This window comes from Schistocerca nitens, chromosome 3 (genome assembly GCF_023898315.1).
Source record: "Schistocerca nitens isolate TAMUIC-IGC-003100 chromosome 3, iqSchNite1.1, whole genome shotgun sequence".
In the NCBI taxonomy this organism is placed as follows: domain Eukaryota; kingdom Metazoa; phylum Arthropoda; class Insecta; order Orthoptera; family Acrididae; genus Schistocerca; species Schistocerca nitens.
The window spans coordinates 742816279-742842821 of NC_064616.1; the positions used below are offsets into that span (position 1 = coordinate 742816279).

Below are 26543 nucleotides of genomic sequence, written 5' to 3' on the forward strand. Positions count from 1 at the left end.
TGTGTCAATGACGAAGGCACACCCGATACATCAGTGCAATCAACAGTACTGTCACTAAGTTCTGAGCAAAGGTCAAGAAACACATAGCAATATATTGACTCTGGAGTAGTTTCCTCAGGAAATGAACAACTACAAGGTGAACATGGGCTGCTGTATGAAGTCAAGGTGGTGAGGAGTTCACACCTATCAGGAAAGTGGGACGTAGCATGAAGTTAAGCTGCCAGAGCAGTAGCCAAAAGCGAACTCCAGGTTATAACAGAGAAGAGGGACATGCTCCATGCCGGCGATCAAAGGAGTCATTGAAGAACACGACACACAATGGGTGGCTGGGGAGGGTAGGAGGACAGCATGCGTATCCTCTAATTAGAACATCACGCCAGTATGACAGCAGTAGTTTGGCAGTTTCTGCCAACCGACTTTCAACAGGGCTCATGTAAAAGGCACCAGTGGTTATATGGATTCCACAATGGTGCACTGAATTTAGATGGTGTAAGATGGAAGGACATGGAGATACATGAACAAAACACTCATAGTCTAGTTTTGAACAGACAAGGCATCGGTACAAACGAAGGAGGATGGATCTGATCTGCTCCCCCATGAACTACTGCTTAGGACACACAGGACATTGAGGAACTGGACACAGCAGGCATCCAGGTCAGACATGAAAGAACTAAGAAAGTTTCCCATCAAGCATGAGCCCCAGGAATTCCAAAGTTTCAGCGAACAGAAGAGCAACAGGCCAGATGTAAAGATGGTGGAAGAAACCCATTTCGCTGCCAGAAATTCATACAAACAGTTTTGTCAGCAGAAAAGTGAAAGCCATTGTCGATACTCCACAAGTAGAGACGATCAAGACATCACTGAAGATGCCGCGTACGGACACAAGTTTGTAGAGAACTGCAGTAGACTGCAAAATCTTCATCAAAAAGGGAGCCTGAGATGCCCGGCAGGAGACAGGCCATAATAGGGCTCAGGATGGAGCTCTGGGGCACCCCTTTACAGAGAATACCAGTCCTCCAGCAGGTGTCAGACTTCCTTCAAATCAAAAAAACACGGCCACAGTCTGGTATTTCTGCAGAAAACCGTTCATGACATGAGTTAAAGTGGCAAAATGGTCAACTGCAGAAAGGTGCACTCAAAATCCACATTCTGCAGTGGTTGGTAAATTGCGAGACTCAAGCCATCTTACCAGCTGATCATGACCTTGCAAAAACAGCTGGTGAGAGAAATGGGGCAGTTGCTAGATGGAAGGTGTTTGTCTTTACCAGGCTTATGTATGGGTATGACAGTTGCTTCACGCCAGAATATCTGAAACATGCCCCCTGTCCTGATGTGATTTTACGTATGAAGGAGGAATTGCTTTGCCACATGAGAAATGTGCTACAACATCTGATGTGAACATTGTCCAGTCCTTGGGTAGAGGATTGGGATGAAGTGAGAGCATAATTTAATCTCCCTCATAGTAAAAGCAACATTGTAGCACTCACTCATGATTCTGAGAGGAAGAGGGTATTGCCTGAGCCACCTCCACTTGTTTCCCATGGAGGAAGACAGGGTGACAGTGGGTGGAGCTCAAAATCCCTGCAAATTAGTGGCCTAAGGTGTTAGAGGTAGCAATGGGGTCCACAATGACATCATCTGCAATGGCCAGGCCAGAAATCAAGTACTGGGCCTTGGTTCCAGAGAGCCACCAGAGGTTGGCCCACATGGTGGAAGAGGGAGTGGAACTGTTAAAGAACTAGTGAATGAAATCCAGCTAGCTTTTTTGATATCCTGAAGAATGAGGTAACACTGCCCGCATAACTGTTTATAACTAATACAGTCCACTATCGTAAAATGACAATGAAAAATGCAGATAGCATGTCTCCACGCACAAATTATGTTTTATCACCCTTCCTTGTTTTTAACATTATCTTAACTCCAGTGAAACAATCATCATTTCATTATGTTCGACCAACAACTTTGTTACGCATACAATGTCACAGCTATGGCACTGAACATTTCCAGACTACAACATCCTGTGCTCTCAGTTGGATCATTTTGACAACATTTACCTTTGGCTAATTTAGTGGTTACATTCTTGAGATGTTACAGACTTAGTTCCCTGTGGGAATTATTGGTACCATCTAAAAAGAATTTGCTGTATGAATACAAAGAGCTCAGATGGAAAACCAGTCCCAAGCAAAGAACGGAAAGCTGAAAGGTGGCGTATATAGAGGGTCTATACAAGGGAGATAAACTTTAAGGCAATATTATAGACATGGAAGAGAGCATAGATGAAGATGAGATGGGAGATACGATGCTGTGAGAAGAATTTGATAGAGCACTGAAAGACATCAGTCGAAAGACAGCCCCAGGAACAGACAAGATTCCACTAGAACTACTGATAGTCTTGGGAAAGCCTGTCATAACAATACTACTCCACCTCGTGTGCACAATGTATGAGACAGGCAAAATAATTTCAGAGTTCAAGAAGAATGTAGTAATGCCAATCCCAAAGAAAGCACATGCTGACAAGTGTGAATATTACTGAACTATCACTTTAATATTTCATGGTTGCAAAATACTAATACACAGTCTTTACAGAAGAAGAAGAATGGAAAAACTGGTAGAAGCTGACCTTGGGGAAGATCAGTTTGGATTCTGGAGAAATGAAGGAACAAGTGAAGTACTACTGACCCTACGACATTATCTTAGAAGACAGTTAGAAGAAACGGAAACCCACCTGTATTTATAGCATTTGTAGATGTCAAGAAAGTTTTTGACAATGTTGACTGGAATACTCTCTCTGAACTTCTGAAGGTAGCAGAGGTAAAATACAGGGAGTTAAAGCCCATTTACAACTTGTACAGAAACCAGGCAGCAGTTACAAGAATTAAGGAGCATAGAAGGGAAGCAGTGGTTGAGAATTGAGTGAGACATGGTCGTAGTGTATTGTTGATGTTAATCTATACATTTAACAATCTGTACAGGAAGCCAAGGAGAAATTGGGAATAGGAATTAAAGTTCAGGGAGAAGAAATAAAAACTTTGAAGCTTGCCAATGACATTGTAATTCTGTCAGAGACAACACAGGACTTAGAAGAGCAGTTTAACAGAATGGACAGTGTCTTGAAAGGAGGATGTAAGATGAACATCAACACAAGCAGAACAAAGGTAAAGGTATGTAGCCTAATTAAATTAGGTGATGCTGAGAGCATTAGATTAGGAAATGAGATTCTGAAAGTAGATGGGTTTTGCTATTTAGGTAGAAAAATAACATGATTGCTGAAGTATAGAGGATATAAAATGAAGACTGGCAATGGCAAGAAAAGAGTTTAGGAAAAAAAGAAATTTGTTAACACTGAATATAGATTTAAGTGTCAGGAAGTCTTTTCTGAAAGCATTTTTATGGAGTGAAGCTATGCAAGGAAGTGGAATATGAACGATAAACAGTTTACACGAGAACAGAGACGAGGCTTTTGAAACACGTTGCAAAAGAAGAATGCTGAAGGTTATATGGGTAGATCACATAACTAATGAGGTGGTACTGAATAGAATGGGAGAGTAAAGAAATTTGTGGCAAAACCTGGGCAGAAGAAGGGATCAGTTGTTACGCTGCATTCTGATACATCAAGGGATCATCAGTTTATTATTAGAGGGAAATGTGGGAGGTTAAAATCATAGAGGAAGACCAAGTGATAAATACAGTAAGCACATTCAGAAGCATGTATGTTGCTGTAGTTATTCAGAGGTGAAGAGGCTTGCACAGGATATAGCAGCATGGAGAGCTGTATCAAACCAGTCTTCAGACTTAAGAACACCATCACCACCAACACCTAATACTCCACTTAGTATAAACAAACTCTCCCAGTAAAACCAAAATCATTAGTGTTCAGCATTGCAGTAATGTTATATTGTACAACAGGGCACTATTATTGATTTATTGGATAACAGTGAACTTCTATAATCCTGTTATGCTTATTTAAGGATTGTGTCATATCTGTTCTTTCATTCCTGTGTATTAAGTTGTGAGTAGCAGTCCATTACTGAGAATAATTGGCAACTTAATTTTAACTATTTTCTGCAGCCATAATAATAAGAGTTGACTTTTTCTTTTAGAGGATTGGCTGAGATTCTGGAGATAATAATGTGCAAGATTTTTTATTGCCCCACCTAAACCAAACATCTTGCCAGATGATACTGGGATGAGGACATAGGAGGAATTTCAGACAATCTTACTCAAAGACAATTTCTTGCTGATGCGGAAGTTACAAACTTCATATGGAGAAGAAATATTACCTCACTCACAGGATGCACAGAGACCAGACTTGCAAAATGATGTAGGCCTACTTCATCTGCTGTAGGTAATGCTTGCTCCAGTATCACAACTGCCACTGCAGCTCACAACAGTTCTGAATAGGCTGTACAAGCATTGTGATTAAATGGGTACCTGGACTGAAGGAGATTTTGAAACTGACTCCAAACAGCTTCATACTTCTTTACAGCAACAAGATACTAGTAGTGGAGTTGTCATTTGAGTTATTTTTTGTCGATGAAATTACGAATGTCTTCACCAAGGAAATGAACAGATATGCTTTACCTTAGTATCACCTCTTATAACATCTGAGGAAATCAGATGTTTCTAAGAAATTCTAGTCTTTATTGGGTATAATTTAATGCTTACCAAAATAATGTCTTGAGAGAGCAGTGATGATATGCATAGGAAGTTGGTCTTTAACGCAACGAGAAGGAAAAGATCTGAAATAATCCTTTGGTTTATTGATTTCACTAATAATGAGGATTTCGTTGCAAACAATTTTGATTAAATGTGGAAAATTAATCCTCTTACTCCTCACTGTAAGAGAATTTTGCACTATTATGTGCCTGAAAAGAATTTGTCTTGTGGTGAAAGAATGAATTGGTTTTTGGATTTCACCATGTCTGGATACTCTACCATGAATATGGAAATACAATCTCTAATGTAAATTTACGAGACGTTCTGTAAGTATACTGGACAAACCCAGTAGTGTAACAGAAGAGCTCCGGTTTAATGGCGTGAACCACCTGATTTTGAAAATTCAGGAATTCTAAATAACACAATAATTTGTATAAACTGTAAGACGCTTTGGTGCCGGTCTTATTACATTCAACGCCACATTGGGCAACCTGCACGCCGGATGGGGATGAAATGATGAAGACAACACCCAGTCCCTGAGCGGAGAAAACCCCCAACCCATGATTTCTACTGATAAAACAAATTGAAGGAATAATGCAAAGAAGCTGCACTAAGCCAGATACGAACCAAACCTTGTCACCACGCAGTTGCCTACTAGACTGCTAACTGTCTCACTGAGCTATGAATGCATTATGCTAGAGCTGCCAACATTCAGATAAACATACCGATCTTGACTCCACATCACAAAATGAAGTGCCTTTAGCAGGCCTACAATACTATTAATTGCAGGGTGCAGTTTTATTGCATTATTTTTATAGTGTGCATCCTTATGCTAAGTGTCAAAAATGTGTCAATCCTACTTCTCTGTCACAAACATACCACTGCTGCAGTGGCACACAGTGAACAGTCCATTATAAGCAACAGCTTCACTCGAAGTGAGGTGTCTAAGCTGTGGAGAAAGTACAGAGATGGGAAATGTCAACGATAGACCTCACAGTGGTCATCCTCGTATGACAACACCAATGCAGGATTGTTTTCTCCAACTGTCAGCTTGCTGGTGCCCAACATTAACTGCCAGAAATATTGGAAATGACTTCTCTGGGCAACAGGGATTTGTATCTCAGTCCAAACAGTATGTAGAAGATTACATCAGGGTGGTCCTCATTCTAGAAAACCACTGACAAGTTTTGTACTGAAACGACAATTGTACGACCAGGGCTCTTTCACATCAGACCATTGCAGAACGAAGTAATGTCATATTTGCTGATGACCAGGACTGGTCTGCAACTGGACCCTAGATGTGTTAGGGTTTGGAGAAGTGCTAGACGACACCAGGAATGCCAATACATTCAGGAAGTCCATCTATTTGCAGGTGGAAGTGTAACATTCTTGGTGGCAGACCCCTCTAATTCCCATCCATGGCAGTTAGACTGGCTCCTGATACCTTCAAGAGGTTCTACAAATGATTGTAAGGCCACACAGACATGAAGTCAGTGAGACCTTCATCCTAGTGGATGACAATGCAAGGTGTCAGTATCTTCAAAGATGCAACATCAACTGAATGCATTAACCAGCACAGTCCCCCATGTGAATGCAACTGAGCATGCATGGGATCTATTCAAGGTGGCCATTGTATAGAGTCTGGATTCACCTGACAATCTTCAAGACTTCACTGAAGCTGCCATTGAGGAGTGAGACCTCATACCCATGATTAATTTGATGGTCTCATCCACAGCACGCCTTGTGGAGTGAAAGAACTCGTTTGTGTGTGGGAAGGACATACATACTACGAAAAATTGATGATGATATATAGATTTTCACTGGTTTTGTTTTCCAAGATGTACACACAGTAGACAGCTTGCTTTGTTTTGTAATTAATCAAAATTGTTATTGTTTTCAAAGGGAATTATTTTTATATTGTAAATAAGGATTGTACAAACCTCTGTGGGTGTACTGTAAGAAGTCATTGAAGTAAAATCCATGATATTCAAAATTTTTGTTGAGGTGTGTGTATGTCTTTCTCCCTCTGAGTCAGTTGTATCCAATGATCATTTGTTCAGTTTTCTATTTACAACATATTAAATTTTATTCATGGTTTTGCACCCAGTTGTGTCTTTTTTTTTTAAGTGTAACATTATGAAAACAACATTACGACTGGAACATTGAAAAGCTGCTATAAGAAACACCTGCACTGAAGAAAATGTTTCTTCTTTTTTCCCCCCCCACTGTTAAGGTTTCTCACTTAAGCTGCTGTTGTGTATTGCCTCAGATGTCAAGGTTTTGCCTCTGTGTACTGCAAAATTATGTTATGAGTGAAACAAGTTTTAGTAGTCCTGTAGTAGTATTTTAACAAACAATTTTGAATGAAGAAGAGGAATTAGGTGAAAATCATCAGGTGACAATGAAGAAAGTACTATTTCTGAAAGCAGTGAATCAGCCGAGTATTCCAATAATGGACATTTGGAAACTTTCCTGATGTTGATGGCATCTCAAATCAGATTGTTTTCAAGTAAGTATATCTCCTCTACCAATTTTTACAAGAGTAGTAGTAGTAGTAGTAGTAGTAGTAGTAGTAGTAGTAGTAAGATGTAATTAAATAAATAAAATAGAAACTCTGTTTTCAGGTCCAGAAATGGGAAAGAAACCCATGAGAAGCAGTCACCACAAAACACTGATGACAGCTCGATATAGTATACAGACTAGTATAAGGAATGCCAATACTGTGCAGCCAGCATTTGAAATATTTATGAATCCCACCATTTTCCAAAATACTTAAGTGAACCACCAAAAATAGCAACATTACTTTCAGGAACCAATGGACTGATCTTGATAGAGAAGAATTTGATTCCAGACAGATTTTCACTCTGCAGCAGATTGTGCGCTAATATTCAACTTCCTGGGAGATTAAAACTGTGTGCCGGGCCGAGATTCTAACTCGGGACCTATGCCTTTCACGGGCAAGTGCTCTACCAAGTTTCAAGAATTTGATTGCTTTCTTGGCCTGCTTATATACACAGGATTGTACAAAGGTTAGGATGAGGGCATAGCAAATTAGTGGAACTAAGAACACAGTCAACATATTTTTAGCATTCTTTGGCTATGGACTGGTTTACAGAAATATCATGGTGTATTTGGTTTGATGAAGCACTGCATTGGTGACAAATCTTAGCACTGATGATTTGGTTCCTGTAAGGGATACATTTGAACAGTGGGTAAGCACATTATATGATGCATACAAACCACATGAGAATGACAGTTGAACAACATCCCCTCATAAAATGGAATCAAGATATGAGTCTCATGTGACAGCACTAATTATGTCACAAACCTGCAGGTGTACACGGCAAAGGATGAAGAGCAAAGAAATAAATTAGGGAAAAAATGTAGAGCTGAAACTAACAGAAAATTTATCCAGGAGTGTTAGAAAAATCTCAACAGATAATTTGTTCGCAAGTTTTGATATGACAGGAATTTGAACAAAAACAGGAAACTGCTTGAAACAACAAGAAAAAATAGTCTTCTGTTGCTCAAAAAGTGTAAGACAGTGTCACTGTTGTCTATTTCAAAGAGGAAGTGGGTGAAGTAGCAAAACCTATTATTGTAAACTATAATGCCACTAAATCAGATTCAGGCAATGGACAAATTACTCAGGACCTACACTATAGCAAGTATGACAAGATGATGATCCATGTTTATCTTTTATAATACTTTGTGTATTGGAGTTTGAAATGCTTTCATAATTTGGATGGACTTTAATCCTGATTGGAAGAAGGAAACCATCTACGTAAGAAGATAATTTCCTTCTTTAGTTCAGAACATCTGTAGTACAGGCAAAACAAAAGTCAGCACAGAAAAGTTCTTTATGCAGAATAAGTGCAGAGGGGAAGAAAATGGATGGTGCTCCCCAAAAAGAAGTTCTGTAGACAGAAAACACACACGAAAGTGGAAAACATTTTTTTCTTTTAATTATGTGGTCTTTATGACTCCGGTGGCACTCTCAAGGGAAGGTCCCAGCAGTGGTATCACACCCCGCAACCATTCATTCACCATATTGGGCCCTCGTTGGCAAGTAACTGAAAAAAAATTTTTTTTCGCACAATTTCATGATCCTCTACTGCTTTAAAAAAGGAATGATGGACCAATTGTGTAACTTAATGGGTACAGACATTCCTGATAAGCAATAGGTTGTGGGTTCAAATCTTATCACATGCTTTAAAATTAATATTTCGAAATCTTTGTTGAAATGGCTGATCATTATTTTTACTCTATTTTTAAACATAATTGTTTTGTTTCTATTCCTTTGTCATATCATTTTAATCAATGCTCTAACTTCTTGAATTCCTCTGAGTTTCTTATGTTTATTTATTTAGCATAATATTTAAGCATATGAAAATACTTATCTCTCAGTTAAAACATAAAAGACGACTATTTATATTGACTGTGCAGTGGCCTGAGCTGCTGGAGTTAGCAGTTTGTGTGAAGTGTGCTTGTTCGTGTGAATGAATGGTATATATTTCTCTCTCTCTCACTCTCATGAAGGCTGTGGCGGAAAACTTTGTGTATTACTTAATGGTGCCTGTCTGCAACTTAACATCTTTAGAGTAAGTAGCAATCTACCTTTTCCAACGTTGTTCATAATTAAATTCAACTGAACAAAGGTGCAAAGTGGAAAAAGAATGACAGGAAGAAAAATTAGAACAAATAAAAAGTTAATTCAATGACAGAGACAGAAATAAAAAAATCATTCAATCCAATTAATTGGATAAAAATAACTATCAGTCATTTCAATAGAGACTTAAAAATAAAAAAAAATTGAGTGCTACTGGTAGGATCTGAACCCACAACATGCAGGACTAAGTTAACCATTAAGCTATACAATCAGTGCATAACATCACTTTTTAAAAGCTATTGAGCGTCACATGAAATTCCAATTTTTTTATGATTAGGCACAAACAAGGGCCCACTCGGGCAAATGGCAACAGGTTGTGATTCCTGGGACCTTAACCTACATCACTATTCAGATGGTTTCAGAAAGTTGACCCCAGTGCTAAGGACCTCCTTGTCAAAGGTGCGAGAAACTAGTAAGAGGGTTAATTTCCATGTTACGGTACAAAAATGTGTAATCCCTTCATATAAATGTAAGTTCTGCTGTCAAAAGAGCTTACCATTACATGTGCTATAGTTGGCAATGGCTAACTTCCTGCCATATCCTCACCTAATCCTATTCCACTATGTACATTTTTAAGTATGTGTGTGTATTATCTCTGTAATATATCTGCATGTCACAGCTGTTGGGCCATAGGGTCAAAGGACAAATAAGTAAATAAAACTTAAAAAGGTAAAAACTTCTTTTTTCTTTACATGCTTTTCTTCAATGTAACAAACAAGGTACAAGTAATAAACATAACAGAAATGACATAAAAGTAATTAGGACACTACAGTTGAATACTTTTTTTAATTCTACAGGGGACAGGCACCTAATGCACACTATCAAAATTAATATTAAGCTTCAGTCTTGAAAATTTCTAAAATTTAGATAGTTTGCCAAGGTTTTTTTTTTTTTTTTTTTTTGTTTTTTACTTGGAACTGATCACTACCTAAGAAAGCCAATGCTGTCCATCAGTTCCATACAGTTACACCGATAAGCAAACATTATGACCGCCTGCTTTAATAGCTTGTTTGTCCATCTTTTGAATGAAATGCACCACTGATTCTGCATATTGGATCCAGCAGGTTTGTGGAGGAATGTGGCATCAGATGTCTATACACACAGGTCGTATAATTCACGTAAATAAGGAGCCACTGATTTGTGTACGCAGTGAAGGTGCCCGACAGCAATTTTGTCACCAAGACATTGATGCCAGTTCACTATAATGCTCCTCAAACACTGTAGCAGAGCTCTGCCTCAGACAGACAGTTCTACTGCTAAAAGGTAACATCGCCGTTGGTGAAGACATCAAGCTTGAAGGGGCACAGGCAGTTTGCAGCTGTTGGTGTATCTTCGATTACTATCACAGGTCCCATGCAAGTGCAGCAAAATGTCTCCCATAGCATACTACTGGTCCCATCAGCCTTCGTCCATTGTGTGCTGCACATTTTGATCCTCTGTTCAGTCCATTGACTGTTTGTGGAGACGACATTGACCTAGTGCAGGAAAAATGTGATTCACTTGAAGAGCCAACACATTTCCATTGATCAATTGTCAAATCCCGATGGTCCTGTGCCCACTGCAAGCATAATTTACGACGATGTTGCGTCGACATGTGAACATGTTGGGTGGTCTGCTGTGGCGCTCCACATTTAACAATGTATGATGAACAGTGTGATCTGAAACATCAAGCATGAACCAGCTTTTGGCAGAGATGCCACAGATCACCACCTATCCTACTTTACAGAGCAGACAAGCCTCCGAACCTCACATTCTATGAGGAGTCACAGAAGTCAAATCAATTGGCACCTATTGGTGATTTCACTGCCCTTCTATCTATTTCCATAGATGCTCATAACAGTAGCACATGGCCATTCTAACCAGCTGCGCCATTTTCAAGATACTCATTCACAGGCTACGCGTAACAATAACCTGCCTTTTTCAAAGTCACATATCTCAATGGATTCCCCATTTGCAGCCCTTATATTTGCCAGGTTAACCCCATTGTTGTCTGCTCCACTTACATACATTTGTTACCAGGTCACGTGTCCGACCACCAGGCGGCATCCACCATCACGATGGGCAGTGGTCATAATGTTTTGGCTTATTAGCGTGTTTCCTACAGTGTAAAACTCTACATGCCACTGGTAGGCTACACTATGTGCAAATTCCAGGCCTAATTCATGTTACAGGTATAACTCACAGATACAAAAATAATTGTTATGGAACTAACCTATTCAGTGACACAGAGTGCTACATAAATTTGCATGTAACGAACAGTTGTCACCTAGTTAAGTATTATAGGCTATGGCAAGTTGGCGAACTTTACCATTTTGAATCAACAATAAGGATTATGATAAATGCAGTTTAAAAAACTTGAGTACACTGTACTGAACTACAGGAACCTGACCAAAAACATCTAGTACATAGTAGTCAAGAAATCACGGGACAGAAACTATGCAACTGCACATTTTCTATTCCTGATCTACAGCCTAAGAGGTATATTTCATATGCACAATCACTTTTATTTCTATTCCTGATCTACAGCCTAAGAGGTATATTTCATATGCACAATCACTTTTAATGTGCTATGGACAGTACACATGACATCTCCTAAACAAATTATTTGTATATACAAACTCCATGTAAGTTGATTCTTTAAAGAAAAATCAATTGCATTTTCAAGAGTTGATAAACTGAGTGCAAACATGAGCATTCCTCAGATGGAATCCATGGATAAGGAGACTACATTGACAATTTACTCCAACACAGCACAAATAGCTTACACAATTCACAATTTCTTGTTATTTCTCCGTCCCATTGGTACAATATGAGAGTCCCAATAATAATTTTAAATTAAAATTATGAAACTTTTGGAATTCAACCACTGACTTTTTCACACATCCCAATTACAAAATTTGATAAAACTACACTTTTGCCAATACTGTCATCGTCACCTGACAATGCTGGGCTTGTTATTGCCACAGAAGGTATGAAGTCCAGTTAATTTTTGCCTGTTGCATACAATTCTGTTCACTTCACATGAAAATCGTAAAGAATGGCAGATTACACTTGGGCTTGAAGATGCCCCCATTTGGTGCCAAAGTTGTAGCATGTGTTAAAAAGAATAAATGACGTGGACGCAAATACTGCTGTTGGTTTTGTTATTACTAAAGTACTATCAAGAAATAGGGCCATATTTTGGATCTTCTATTTCTCATACACAAGTAACCTATCTGCATTGTAAAATTACAAACATGGTCCTTTTGCAAATAGAACATAGAAAAGTATACTTCCAGTATTGTTTCTGAAAAGGCAGCTAGTTTTCTTTGCTTAAAAAAATAGTGAAACTTATATGGAACAAGAGGACAAAACAAGAATAAAACTTTACAAAACGTCAAGCAGCTAAAATTACTACACTAAAGAATCATACAAGAGAAGACCTGTATTCAACAACTTGCCAGAGCATATTACCTGTCTTTTAGGTAATGTGGAGCTGAAAATTGAATTAACGGACTTTCTGCAGAATAACTAAAGAAGTTTCTGTAGCAGAACTTCTTAAATGTTTTTGGTTATTTTATAATTAACACTAATTCAATAAGCACTGCAATGTTAAGGAAGTTCACTGTAGTGGACTTATACATTTTATTTATCTCCTGCTACTTTCCATATCCTAGATACCCAATTCAAAGATAACTGTACATTATATTGTGAGCATGGCTGTTTAATAACACCAGCCAATTTCGGATTCATAAAAGAACATAACATTCAAATGTAATGATTTCTTTAAACTGTAGGTATCAGGAAGTCCTAATTGTCTTTAAGCCTTTTCTTTGTTAATTTTGGTGTTCCTATGATATCACAAAGTATACAGTCTACAATTCCCACCAGTTTCAACTGAGAAATGAAATTATGTTTGTGTGTTTCCCAAAGTCAGGTGATGGCGATTCAGTTTTACTACTATTTTTGGACACCTGAAATTTTCTTCTTATAAAACAAAGTAAATTTGTACTGAGACCACTTTCAATGAAAACATGAGAATCATTGCATATTATTGATTGGTTCTCTCTCTTATAAATAAAAGCAGTCAATTCACCCTACCAGTGAACATTAATGGTTTTATAAATTTGCTTTTATGGTCTTTATCAATTGTACTGTTGAAGATACTAATATAAAAACATAACATTCCTTGTCATTAATTAAATTCTGGAAACCTTGCATTAAATAAATGTCTTGTTATCAATTAAACTGAAATATGCCAAGATAAAATCATTATTCAAAAAGGTATCAACAGAAGACAGAGAACTGCCACTATCTCTATTTTGCCAGTCTTCCTTAAGATGCATGAAAAGATTAGAGCAAATGAAATTTATAAAGTTTCTTATGGTAACAGACAACATTTTAAGCACCAGTTTGAATTCCAACGTGGAAAAGTAAATGCCATCAGTGAGATTACTCAAAGATATGTGCTTCATTAAACACAGGTAGAAAGATCACAGGAATATTTCTTTCTGTATACAAATTGTTACAATAAGTCAGTCAAATTGAGACCAAGTCACAGTACCAAACATTTCTTTACTGTCGTGTGGGAGCATGTGAGGTAGAAAAGGTCTAACTCAATGGTTCTTTCCACTAACTGAAATGTAGTCACAAATGTCCAGCAATTAGTGACATATGCTACTAAAATAATAGCAACATTTCACCATACACCATCTAAAGTGTGTCTCATGGATTCAAATAACACCAAACACTGAGCTCTCATAATAAGTTCAGTGATCGCAGTTTTATACACAGTAACAACTAACATACAGTTATTGTCAACTTTTAACTCAACTGAAGGTAATAGCTAGCTAACATACCAAAAAAAATTTATCAGAGCACACTATCAATACTCATCAAACCAATGTCACCCTGATGAGTAAGCAAAGAAAAAACATTTTTGAAACTACACATTGTAATTGCTTGGAGTAAAAGTTCACTTATTGAAATTGTGAACTGTCTCCATTATATATGTTTTGTGGCATAATTTAGACATTGTACACACAATATTACTTTAAGTAGATTTCATCCATTAATATTTAAGTGCTTCACCCAATACATTATTGCATAATTCTGGTTCATTATCTGTAATAGGTTATCACAATTTTATAGGGTATTCAATATCATACATTATTTTCTTTATATGCTGTAATATCTCCTGTTTTAATGATAATCAAAACTAGGACTAACAAGATGATTTACAAGGACAAAACCAGAATACATAAGAACTTGTGTTGAATGGTATTTCCAGGTTACAGATACCTGGCTCACTATGCTAAACATTAAAATATGTTTGTCATCCAAGGCACCTAGTAACTGCACAGTTCTGCTCCATCATACACAAACTAAATACCAGTTCCCTATGCTACAAAACATGGTAATTAACAATGAATTTCAAAAACAACCCAAAACTATTACATGAGGAATATTCTGAAGAGTATCATGGGCAACACAGCGGCCAACTTCTCTTTCTGAGCAGCAACACAGATTCTTCTGTTTCAGGATACTTCTATCAATTCATAATTAGATTGATTTTTTTATGCACACCACAATAGAAAAGATTAAATGGATCAATTTAGGTCTAATTCTCAGTTAAGGGTTCTTGCAATAGGGACAGAGTTTACAGAAAACAAAACAGGAAAGACTACAAACAAGGCTCAAAGTTCAGTGGTTTGCTGATAGTATGAGTATGAAAACACTAGAAAATCTATTGCACATTAAAGAGTTTAATTACTTCCAGGTTGCAAGCAAGCCAAGCAGGTGTTAAAGCATAGTTTCCTTAGTGAAGTATTCAACAGTTTACTGATTTATGAGTCACCCCAGCAAGAAACCAGAACACATTTCTACATGTTGCAATACTAAGAAACAGCCGTGCCAAAGCCTTTGATTTAATTTCTTTGGGACTGCTGCATTTCCAATATTTCTGGCGGTGAAATTTATAATAGCAGTACCTGCTCCAACACAACCAAATCCTGTTGTACGATACTGCCATTAGGCGAACTGCACAAAATTATTAATGCAAACCGATACATTTACAGAAAAATACTAGCCAGTCACATTGGGCAATAACGTGTGTTAGCATATACATCAATATTCACTACCTCCCCTCTTTTCACACACATAAGCCTAGTGCAAAAATTTAGTAACGGTAAAGACTATGCAACGTTGCATCTAATTTGATATCTACCTATAGTACAAAGCAGCCCATCCTCACTAGGGCCCGTAGTAACTACTTAATAACTCACTACGATGCATTCTTCATTGAAGACAGCTTTGCAGTTCTCGTTCAGAAAATTTAATCGTGCGGTTAACACGACATTCAATTTGGTTCGGTTATTTTCAAAACTTCAGTCCACGGTTAACCTCCAAACATATAACGGAGACTGGTTAAGTCTTGCAGGACCACAAACAAAATAGACAACGATGTTCGTATTCCTCTGCTTGAGCAACGAGACACTGACCTTAACAAACTGACTATATCAGTGACTTGTAATGGCGTCCTTACGTCTGCCGGCCTTTCATAGACATTCTAATCAAAGAGATTTGTCAACTATGAGTCCTGATGTTTAATGGCGAAACGAAATCAAACAGTTAACTAACCGTCCCTTTGCAGCCATATTGGCATACTAGACAGAACAGCAACTTGTTTCAAACTTTAGATTCCAAATAAATGATTTTTTTTGTTCTTATTATTGTCAAATAGAAAATTGTCAGTAAACACAAGACAGCCGCTCTCTTACCTAGAAATTTTGAATCATTGTTGAGACACCAAACCCCGTCTGCACAACCAACTCTATCAACAACATCTACATACTCAAATCCACCATCATGACAGAAATGGTTATGAATCTTTGGCCTTTTGTGAAGCACAACAGCTGTTTGTGGTGCAAAGATCTTCACGTTGTACTATGGTAATGAAGACGGACCGTATAAGTATAGTACAATTACGAAGGTTGCCTCGTGCACTTGTGTATAGCCATTGACGTGAAACTCCAGGATATGCTTAGGCTTAACGTACGAATTTCAGGGCCTGTTGTACAATCTTGGGATAACAGCCGGATAACCTCTTTTGCTAAAATAGCACTGTAAACACGTTGTACCAGCGCGGGATTAACTCTCAATAGTTTAATTAGCGACTTCAGGATGTTTTTGATAGGGTATCTGGAGAACAAGTTCGATTCTGATTCTTTATCAGTCATTCAGCATTCGTACATGCAATAGACTTCATCAGTACATTTACTTATTAATATCACAAAATACATATTTACTCGGTTGTATTTGGCATTTCTAAAAATTCTTCTAAAGAAGAATAGTCTGATATGGCTATAGAATCAGGCAGTAATGATGAGATGTTGCTGAATTATTCGTCAGAATGAAAAGGCATAACAAAGTGAGACATTAGCAAAATTATTCCCACAGCCGACTTTACCCAAGACGGAGTCATAAAAATGGCTGTGCTGTGAAGATGGCCTACTGCCGATGAAGTGCTGTAGCCAAGGAAATGCGAATTTCGATCGTTTTGTCATCAATTGTTGAAAGATATGTCGGGTAAAATGTTTCTCCTAGACTACAAAGACTGTTGCTCTGTCTGTAAAGGTGAGTTATCTACTGACTTTTTTAAAATCAAGATACGATATTAAATGATAGTGCGAGGCTGTGAAGACATTCAATAAAGTGCATAGCTGTAACGTACCAGTAAAAAGTTGCACTACTTATAGTAAATATGTATTATAATTTACGAAATAACATTTTTCAGATGCCATACATATTAATCTTCTAAGGACATGCAAACAGTTGTCAATACAGTGGTGATAAGAGCAAAAACATGGTATTCCAGTTCTCCACAGAGCAATTTCGAGGAAAAAGTAGCTAATTTTCATTAGATCTGTAGGCTACATGAAAAAATTTGAAGAAGTGGACATTGATAAGAATTAATACTTTCAGAGATTTGCAAGTACATGAGCCAAAGTATCCAAGAATTCAACTAAAATTATATGTTGGTGCGACTCGAGTAATTTTCACCAACATGCCACATTATTTAACTAAACAAACTGAATCTGAGTCTGGGAAAGATCATAATGAAATAATACTGAAGCGAGAGCAAGATCTTCATAATAGAAATGAAGAGTGGCTTGTAAAAAATATGATTAGAAGTTGTACCAATTTGTGTGAAAATGCATGTAAGATTGTAGGAACTGAAAAATTGTACCATACTGTAATACACCATTAATTATGTTTCTACATGTCATCCGCAGAAGGAATTCCAAACTAGTGTAAAGATTAACAGTTGTAATATTATTACTTCCTTATACATTTCAGGGCAACGGCCTTGCCGCAGTGGCTACACCGGTTCCCGTGAGATCACCGAAGTTAAGCGCTGTCGGGCGTGGCCGGCGCTTGGATGGGTCACCATCCTGCCGCCACGTGCTGTTGCCATTTTTCGGGGTGCACTCAGCCTCGTGATGCCAATTGAGGAGCTACTCGACCGATTAGTAGCGGCTTCGGTCAAAGAATACCGTCCTAACGGTCGGGAGTGCGGTGTGCTGACCACACGCCCCTCCTTATCCGCATCCTCCTCGGAAGATGACACGGCGGCCGGACGGTCCCGGAAGGGCCACTTGTGGCCTAAAGACGGAGCTTATACATTTCAGCTGCTAATAAGTCAAATAACCATATATTCAAATAATCTCACACCTTTTTTCACATATCTCATTCTAATTTTTACCTGTAGGCTTTCGTAATTAAGAAACTGTAGCGATAAAATAGCATAAAGTGAAACTGATATTGAAATACAAGTTGTATTCACACTGGACATGTTTCCCTTCTTTCTGCAATTTTTTTAGATTTCGCTTTGGATAATTGCTACTGCGTGTACAAATCCCTGTAATGAGGGTAACAAAACATCTCATTAGTAGAGTGTTGTTTGTCAAACCATACATCTTACTCTTAACACCGAGAAAACTGATTATTAAGTTCCTTTTAATTAAGCGATTGTACACTTTGTCTACAATGAAAAACCCCATTTCCTTCTCAAAACTAAGTTGTTATAATTTAGAAAAAATACATCATAATATCAAAACTTTTCCACATGAGCCCGTGTGGTAATGCAATATCCTTCCAGGTCTGTGGCAACATCTCCAAATGGATGGTACCAATCACAACCACAATCTGACAAGGAAAAACTTAAGTGTGATGTCACAAGTTCAATCTTCAGTAAGGCTCCTTTGAAAGTGTTGCGTTAACAATTATGAGAGGAAGAATATTAGGAGCTAATGACAGACAATATGCATCAGGAGGGTGACAGAAATTGTGTTTTCATGAGGTGCATACGCCAACACTCTATGGGGTGTATGTATTACACTTCAAAAACTTGAGATCGTCAAGATTCAAGAAATGTTCAAAAGAAACCATTATCTTGCACCATGAACACCAAATGAAAAATGACGCAATACAATCGTCACGAAGGCGAACTCCATCGAGTTGCAAACTATGTAGGACGTTCAGCAAGGTATCCATTCTCAAAGAATGCATATGGAATCATATTGGTGTACCAGGGTGATGGTAACAGATGGAATGTGATGACATGCAACCAGTGGCGGGTACTTATGGGGGGGTGCGAATCGAGTTATTGGGTAGTTGTACTTTCCTATGTAGCACTCCCGTCCACGTCATTGTATTTTATACGTTTCCGTCTGACACATAGATATGTAACACATACCTTCGAGAAGTGTCGCGGCCATTCTAATGATCTTGATAAGTTATTCAGTCTGGCATTTGTTCGAAAAAAGTCGCGAATATTCTACTGTTTTCTTGTACTGAAAACCTTCGATACGTAGCGTTATAAATACAGACTATTCGCCAGATAGGAAGGTAGTTTACATTCAGAAGCAGAAATATTAAGACAGAAGAACGAATAAGTAAAAAGTCCTAGTTGTAGCAAGTGCAAATGTGAAGATTAGACAAGAGTGAGAGTGGTCAGTTAATTGTGGAGTATTAATAACAGAAATTCAAAGTAATTTCTCAGTAAAAATCTTACAGGCAGACAAAGAGACAGTGAAAACTGTGCTCATAATGATGATGCTATGACGTACTGGAAAAGAACTGTTTTTATTCCAACACTGCACCACATTACGACTGATATAAGAGACGTTTTATTGAAGAAAATAATTATCATTTAAAATTCAACATACTTTTGCCCTTGCAACTACTGAAACATGACGATACTGATCTGGAACATAAATTGAATCATTGCTTAATTGAACTACCATTCCTTTAAGAAGAATCACTCTTTGTGATTAAGAACAGACTAATGGGAGAGATTCTTCACTACAATCAAACGAGCATAAACGCCATTAATGATCACGATTCTGTTATGCAAGTGCTGTCTGTTTGTCCTAGATCTGACTATCCTACTTTGCACACGCTGTACAAAATAAGTGCCTGTCTGCCTGCATCTGTTGCTACAGTAGAAAGAAGTTTCCAACATTGAACCATACAAAGACATGGCTGAGATCGATAATGAAGGAGGATAAACTTAATGCCTTAGCTCTGTGGAATACTCACTATGACATTGATTGTCCTATTGACGACACAATTAACCAATTTGCCAGGAAGAATAGGCACATAGAATTGCTCATTTAAGGAAGAAAACCACAATTGTAACTTTTTTTATATCACAGGATGTCATTGTCTTGTATACGTGTATAATCAGTTTAAATAAAACTTTCTTAAACTTTGCATGTGACTTGATTATTTTTTATTACGATAAAAGTAAAGATAGCTCAAGATATCTTTAGCGCCCCCTTAGTTTTTCTGTATCTGCCACTGAATGCAAGACTGTCTGTTGTGGAGATTATCATGATACTGGCCGTCCTTTAAGGTGCAGATGCAGATAATGTAACGATATGTTTTGTAGGCATGGAGAAAACAAACATCCAGAGGCTGAATTTGTCCATTTGTTCCAGGTGGTATAAAATGCAATGTCACACTCTTTTCAGCTGGGATAGTTTGCTCTAAAGGAGTATGATTCTTATATGCAGACCAGGAATCAAGTAAAAGCAATTATTTTGACCAGTTATATGCGAAAAACAATGCTCATACCATAGTTGTTGCTCTCTTATGCTCATTTTCCTACTCTGTCTTGCTGTGACATAAATACGTGGTGTCCAGTAATTATGTATTATTTTGTAGAAATGCTCACTTTGTGCACAGGTTGTATAAGGTAGATCGTTGCTGGTACATTTAACATATTTTGTGTGTATTTTATTGGTTGATATCCTGCATTAATCTCATGTTAACAATTAAACATGTGTTTTATTGTTTACAGGATGAATGTGCATGTTGTTTAGCATAGAAGAGAAGGCGATTGTTGTAACGTGGAGGCTACAGAGGTCGTTTGTATGATGACATTTGGATGAGATGTCACCATAAATTCCATTATGATGGTCCCTCTGGTAAAACAATCCGCACATTGGTAAACATGCTCAGGCACACTGCATCATTGGCAAGGGAGCCTGGACAAGGACGTCTGTCAACCTCCATTAGGACATCCATTGAAAGGTGTGCAAAACCAGTATGGCGTCTGTTAAAGGAATTAAACATTCTTTGTTCGATGATACACAAGATGTTGCAGTTTACCCTAAAGAAGAACCTGTACCACCTGCAGGTTCTCCACCGTCTGCATGAAGAAGACTTTGCAGAGCATGTAGGAATGTGCACATGAAGACTGCAACATATTGATTGACATCTTGTTCAGAGATCGAGCGACCTTCCACATTTGTGAAAAGGTTAACAGGCATAACTGAGTTATCTGGGCTAGCACGCCACCAATGGAACATGTTCAAGTCACATGTGACTCTCCCGTGGTTAATGCTTGCATTGGAATCATGAGTGATGAAACTTAAAGAGCGTTTTTCTTTGCTGAAAAACCATAAATGGAGCAGTGTACATAGACATCCTCACAAGTTTTCTGTTGCCACAGCTTATTGAGGATGGGTGCCAGAACACTGTTCACTTTCAGTAGGATGGGGCACCATGTCATTATGACTTAGATGTTTGCAAGTTCCTGAATTCACATTCCCTGGGAGATGCGTTGGACACACAGGCCCCTTGCTGTGGGCAGCATGTTCCCTTGACCTCACACTGATAGGTTTCTTTGTGGGGATTTATCAAACAATGTGTGTTCACTCGATGCATTATGACATTGCAGGAGCTCAGGAACTGCATTACACAAGCTGCTGCTGCCATAACACTAGTAATGCTTCAGAATGTGTTTCACACCACTGCTGGAAAAAGTGTGTTGTGATATTTATGGTGAACATGTTGAAAGTAATCATTAATAAAGCGATACCATTTCAAACATTTCAAGTACCATCACTGTTTCTATAAAATAGATATTTAATTTCTGGTCACCCTGTATTCCCTGCTGCCCTTGCAAGATGACACACAAGAGAAAGAATTGTAGGGGGCAGAGCACATCCACCTTCTTGTAGCACAAGAAGTAACTTTCCTGCAAATTTACTGCCCATATTAACACTTGGCAATGTTGTGTACAAATGCATTAAGATATTGACGGTAGTTGATATTGATACAACTTTCTTGGTACCTCTAATTTCGAGGCTACCTTTCATATGTATTTCCTCTTCAAATCCTGATTGGTCTGAGTTGAACACAATTTCCTTACTGAACAATGGATAAGATTGTTTATCTCATCTACAAATTTTGGGCTGATTTAACAGTTTGCTGTGCTGTGTCAAGTTGAGGCTTTGCTTAAAATTTCGTTATCTTACATTTTCCAATTCTATAGCACTTTTTGAAGTTATGCAACCATTCACTGCTTCCATTGAAATCACTGTAGTCTATGTTATGTACAATTTGATGAGCATAACATGGTGAGCCATTATCATGCACATCCTGTAAATTGTAACAAGCATCCTTGAAATGTGTGAACACAAGATTTTGTAACATGTGTGCCTTGTTCTCCCTTGCATATATACAGTTTTTATAATACACTATACGGTCATATGCTGGGGACTCATTCGCAATCTGTTTTGTTACTATGCTAAGGATGATATTCTATGTACATAATTGTGTTTAGTTCCTGCTCCTTGGACAACGATCGTCCAGTCTGTGTTTCACTGTAGATGGGATTTACTCTTCCCCATCTGACAAGGGTGATGAACTACATAGCTCAACACCTGTTCAGTATCACTTTCACTTGTTAAGCATGTATCACCATCACTGTACTCCTCGTGTACATTTTCTGTACAGTCGAGTGTGTATAACACCACACAATCCATTGACTCATATTGCAGAAACACTAATTTTTTGTCTACCACATATTTCTCACTCTGTGAAACGCCTTGGGCCCCTTTCTGACGAGATGTCCGTTTCTAAGCCAAAAAATCCTTTCAGAATGGGAAGATTTATCCCAAAATATAATACCATACGACATAAGCGAATGAAAATAAGCAAAGTAGACTAATTTTCGTGTCGAACGATGACTCACTTCAGATAGAGTTCGAATAGTAAAAATTGTAGCATTAAGTTTTTGAACAAGATCCTGAACATGGGCTTTCTACGGTGGCTTACTATCTACCTGAACACCTACAAATCTGAGCTGTTCAGTTTCACTAATCATATGCCCACTCTGTGAAATTCAAACATCAGGACTTGTTGAATTGTGTGTTAGAAACTGTAAAAACTGAGTCTTACTGTGGTTTAGCATTAATTATTTTCTACAAGCTATGAACTTAGGCCATGAACTGCACTATTTGAAACCTAGCCAATGTGGTACACAACACCCTTTCTTACCAAGCTAGTGTCATTAGCAAACATAAATATTTTACAATTACTCGTAATACTAGAGGGCATATCATTTATATAAATAAGGAACTAGACTGGCCCCAACACTGATTCCTGGGGTACCTACCACTTAACCGTACCCAACTCAGACCCCACATCACAACCATTCTCAACATTGTGAGTACTGACCTTTTGCTGTCTGTTTATAAAGTAAGAGGTGAACATATTGTGAGCTACTCCCCATATTCCTTAATGGTTCAAAGTCTGGAGCAAATTTTTTGTTATCAACACAATCAAACACCTTAGTTAAATAAAAAAAATATGCCTAGCGTTCGAAACCTTTTTTTAACCCATCCAGTACCTCACAGAGAAAAGAGAATACAGCATTTTCAGTCATTAAACGACTTCTAAAGACGAACTGTACATTTGATAGCAAATCTCGTGATATAAAATGATCAATTATCCTTATATATACAGCCTTTTCAATAACTTTAGCAAACACTGAAGTCATAGAAATAGATTTAAAATTATCTACATTTTCCCTTTCGCCCTTTTCATAAAGTGGCTTTACTACTGAGTACTTTAATCATTCAGGAAACTGACCATTCCTAAAGGAAAAATTACAAATATGGCTAAATACAGGGCTAACAAGTGCAGCATAGTACTTTAGCATTTTGCTAGCACTCCATCATAACCATGGGAGTCTGTAGTCTTCAGTGATTTTATTATTGACTCAATCTCTCCCTTGTATGTATCAAAGAGGAGTGTTTCATCCATCAATCTCAGAAAGGCAGTTGACAAGAAAGTTATATGATTCACTGTAGAAACTAAATTTTTATTTAATTCACCAGCAATGCTCAGGAAATGATTGTTAAATACTGTACATATATCATCTGGTTTATCAGTAACAGAAATATTTTTGCTATGGACTGACTTCATATTGTAGACCTTGTGCTGCTGACCAGACACTTCCTTCACAACTGACCATGTGGTTTTAATTTTATCCTGTGAATTAGCTATTCTATTTGCATACGACATACTCTTTGGCTTCATAATAACATTTTAAGCACCTTACAATACTGGTTGTAATTGGGTACTGTAGCTTGATTGCGACTACTTCCAATATGTTGATACAGTTCCTGCTTTGTTCTACATGATAGCTTTATCCCACTAGTCAGCCACCCAGGCTGCCTATTACTTCTAGTAACCCGTTTGGAAGGTTGTAATGGAAAGCAACTCTCAAAGAGCATGAGAAATGTGTTACAGAAAGCATTATATTTATTATCTACATTATGGGCACTATAAACATTCTGCCACTGTTGTTCACTGACAAGGTTTCAAAAACTCTCTTTTGCTGTTGGATTAACTTTCCTACATAGATTGTAATTATATGTGACATTTGTTTGAGTAAAAAAGCATTTTAGTGTTCAAATTTGTGCATCATGGTCCGAAAGGCCATCACGCATTCACTAACAGAATGTCCATCTAGTAATGAAGAATGAATAAAAATATTGTCTATGGCTCTGCTACTGTTCCCCTGCACCCAGTTGGAAAAAACTCAGTCTGCATCAGATCATATGAATTTAGGAGATCCACCAACATCCTTTTTCTTGCACTGTCATATACAAAATTTATATTGAAGCTACCACATATAACTAATTTCTGGTACTTCCTACAAAGTGAATCGAGAAACCTTTTTAGCTTGAGCAGAAATGCTCTGAAGTCAGAGTCAGGGGACCTATAAACAACAACAATTAGAGGTTTAGTTTTACTAAATTCAGTTACCCCTGCACACCATTCAAACATCTGTTCAGTGCATTGCTGTGATACATCTGTGGACTCAAATGGAATACTGTTTTTTATATACATACCCACTCCCCCACCCACAAGGGACTCCTTGAAAAACAGCGTGCTAATCTGTATTCTAGTAAAGGAAGCCTCTGAATTGTCAAATTATTTAAGATGTGCTCCGAAATACCAATAATTTCAGAGTCAACATCTATAAGCAGTTCACTAACTTTATCTCTAATACTTCTTATACTGTGATCAAATATGCTAATTCCTTCTCTACTCGGAAACATGACGTCCTCTGAAGGTGAGCCCTTAGTTAGAGGGACTTCCTTTGAGCAGGTGTACCTATCAGATGACTTCAATGTAACTAATTCCTTCTCTACTTGGAAACATGACGTCCTCTTAAGGTGAGCCCTTAGTTAGAGGGACTTCCTTTGAGCAGGTGTACCTATCAGATGACTTCAATGTAAAAACGGTGCAGCTCTAACAAAAAGTACTACAGGAATTTTTCCATGAGTGATCCCACCACCACCCACTACACTGTCACCTATAAGCTTTGCCAGCCTCCCCTTCACATACCTACTGAGGTGCAGGCCTTGCCTAGTGAAACCTTATCTACTGATAGACCCAACTGGCACCACTGAAATGTGACCCATGTCCTCTGTCATCAGCGCCCTCTCCACCCCATTTTAAGGCACGTAACAGCCGCATTAAGATGAGGCTGATCATGACGCTGAAACAGTTGCACAAAATGCACATTAATGCCACCAGTTTGAGTAGCTATCTTTACCGGGTCACCACCTACATCATATTCCCCATCCCTATCAAGACTGTTCCATGCTCCACCCACTATCACTACCTGATCCTCCTTTGTAAAATTCCTACGTAACTCCCCTACGCTGTCAGTCATCTGAACCAACGCTCCACTTGGCTTCACAATGCTGGTGACCTGGTACTCACTCCCCAACACTTCCTGCAGCTGTTGGCCAACACCTCTACCATGTGAACTACCTAGCAGTATAAACTTCTTCTTTCTGTTAGACTTTGAAACTGACCTAGGCCTCCTAACTGCTGAGGACTGCTGCATGTTCCCTACATCTACAGCTTTAAGAGGCTCCTCTCCACTCGACTCTGATAGTTGGTCAAATCTGTTGCATATACGCAAAGTATAACTGTCTGCATACCTTCTCCTCCTAGCTGCCTTCTTGCCAACTGCCAGTTGCCATTCCCCACTAACCTTCACCCTCCTCAACCATCTAGTTCCTCCTTCACACGTTGTAACTGCACCTGGAGGGCACAGCTCCTCTGTAAACTTATTTCTACTACAGATTCTACATTCCCAGGAGAGGATCTCGCTAGAATACCCACTGGCTTCCCCACTGCACCTCCCCTCCCCAATGAAAATACTTTGAACGGATCCTTCACCATAACCCAGTACTCACAAACCTACGACAGAGCCCACACTTCTCACTCTCGGTAAAATTTTACAGTTACTCATCGACTAAGCAGTTCAACTACACTCTGTAAAGGTTTCATCTCAAGTCTTCAACTTAGGAAGAGCAAACATCTCCAACATGTCTAGGTATGTCGTCTAGTGCTGCTCTCA

The 26543-nt window shown here is 38.2% G+C and overlaps 1 protein-coding gene across 1 annotated transcript in view; it reads right to left on the reverse strand.

The window, feature by feature from the left end:
• LOC126248719 (E3 ubiquitin-protein ligase HUWE1-like) overlaps positions 1 to 16167 on the reverse strand; it is a 454581-nt gene extending 438414 nt beyond the window's left edge. Inside the window, exon 1 of the mRNA XM_049950025.1 lies at positions 16084 to 16167. The gene's annotated coding sequence lies outside the window, so the exon portion shown is untranslated. The remainder of the gene's footprint in view (positions 1 to 16083) is intronic.
• Between the last annotated feature and the right edge of the window lie 10376 nt (positions 16168 to 26543).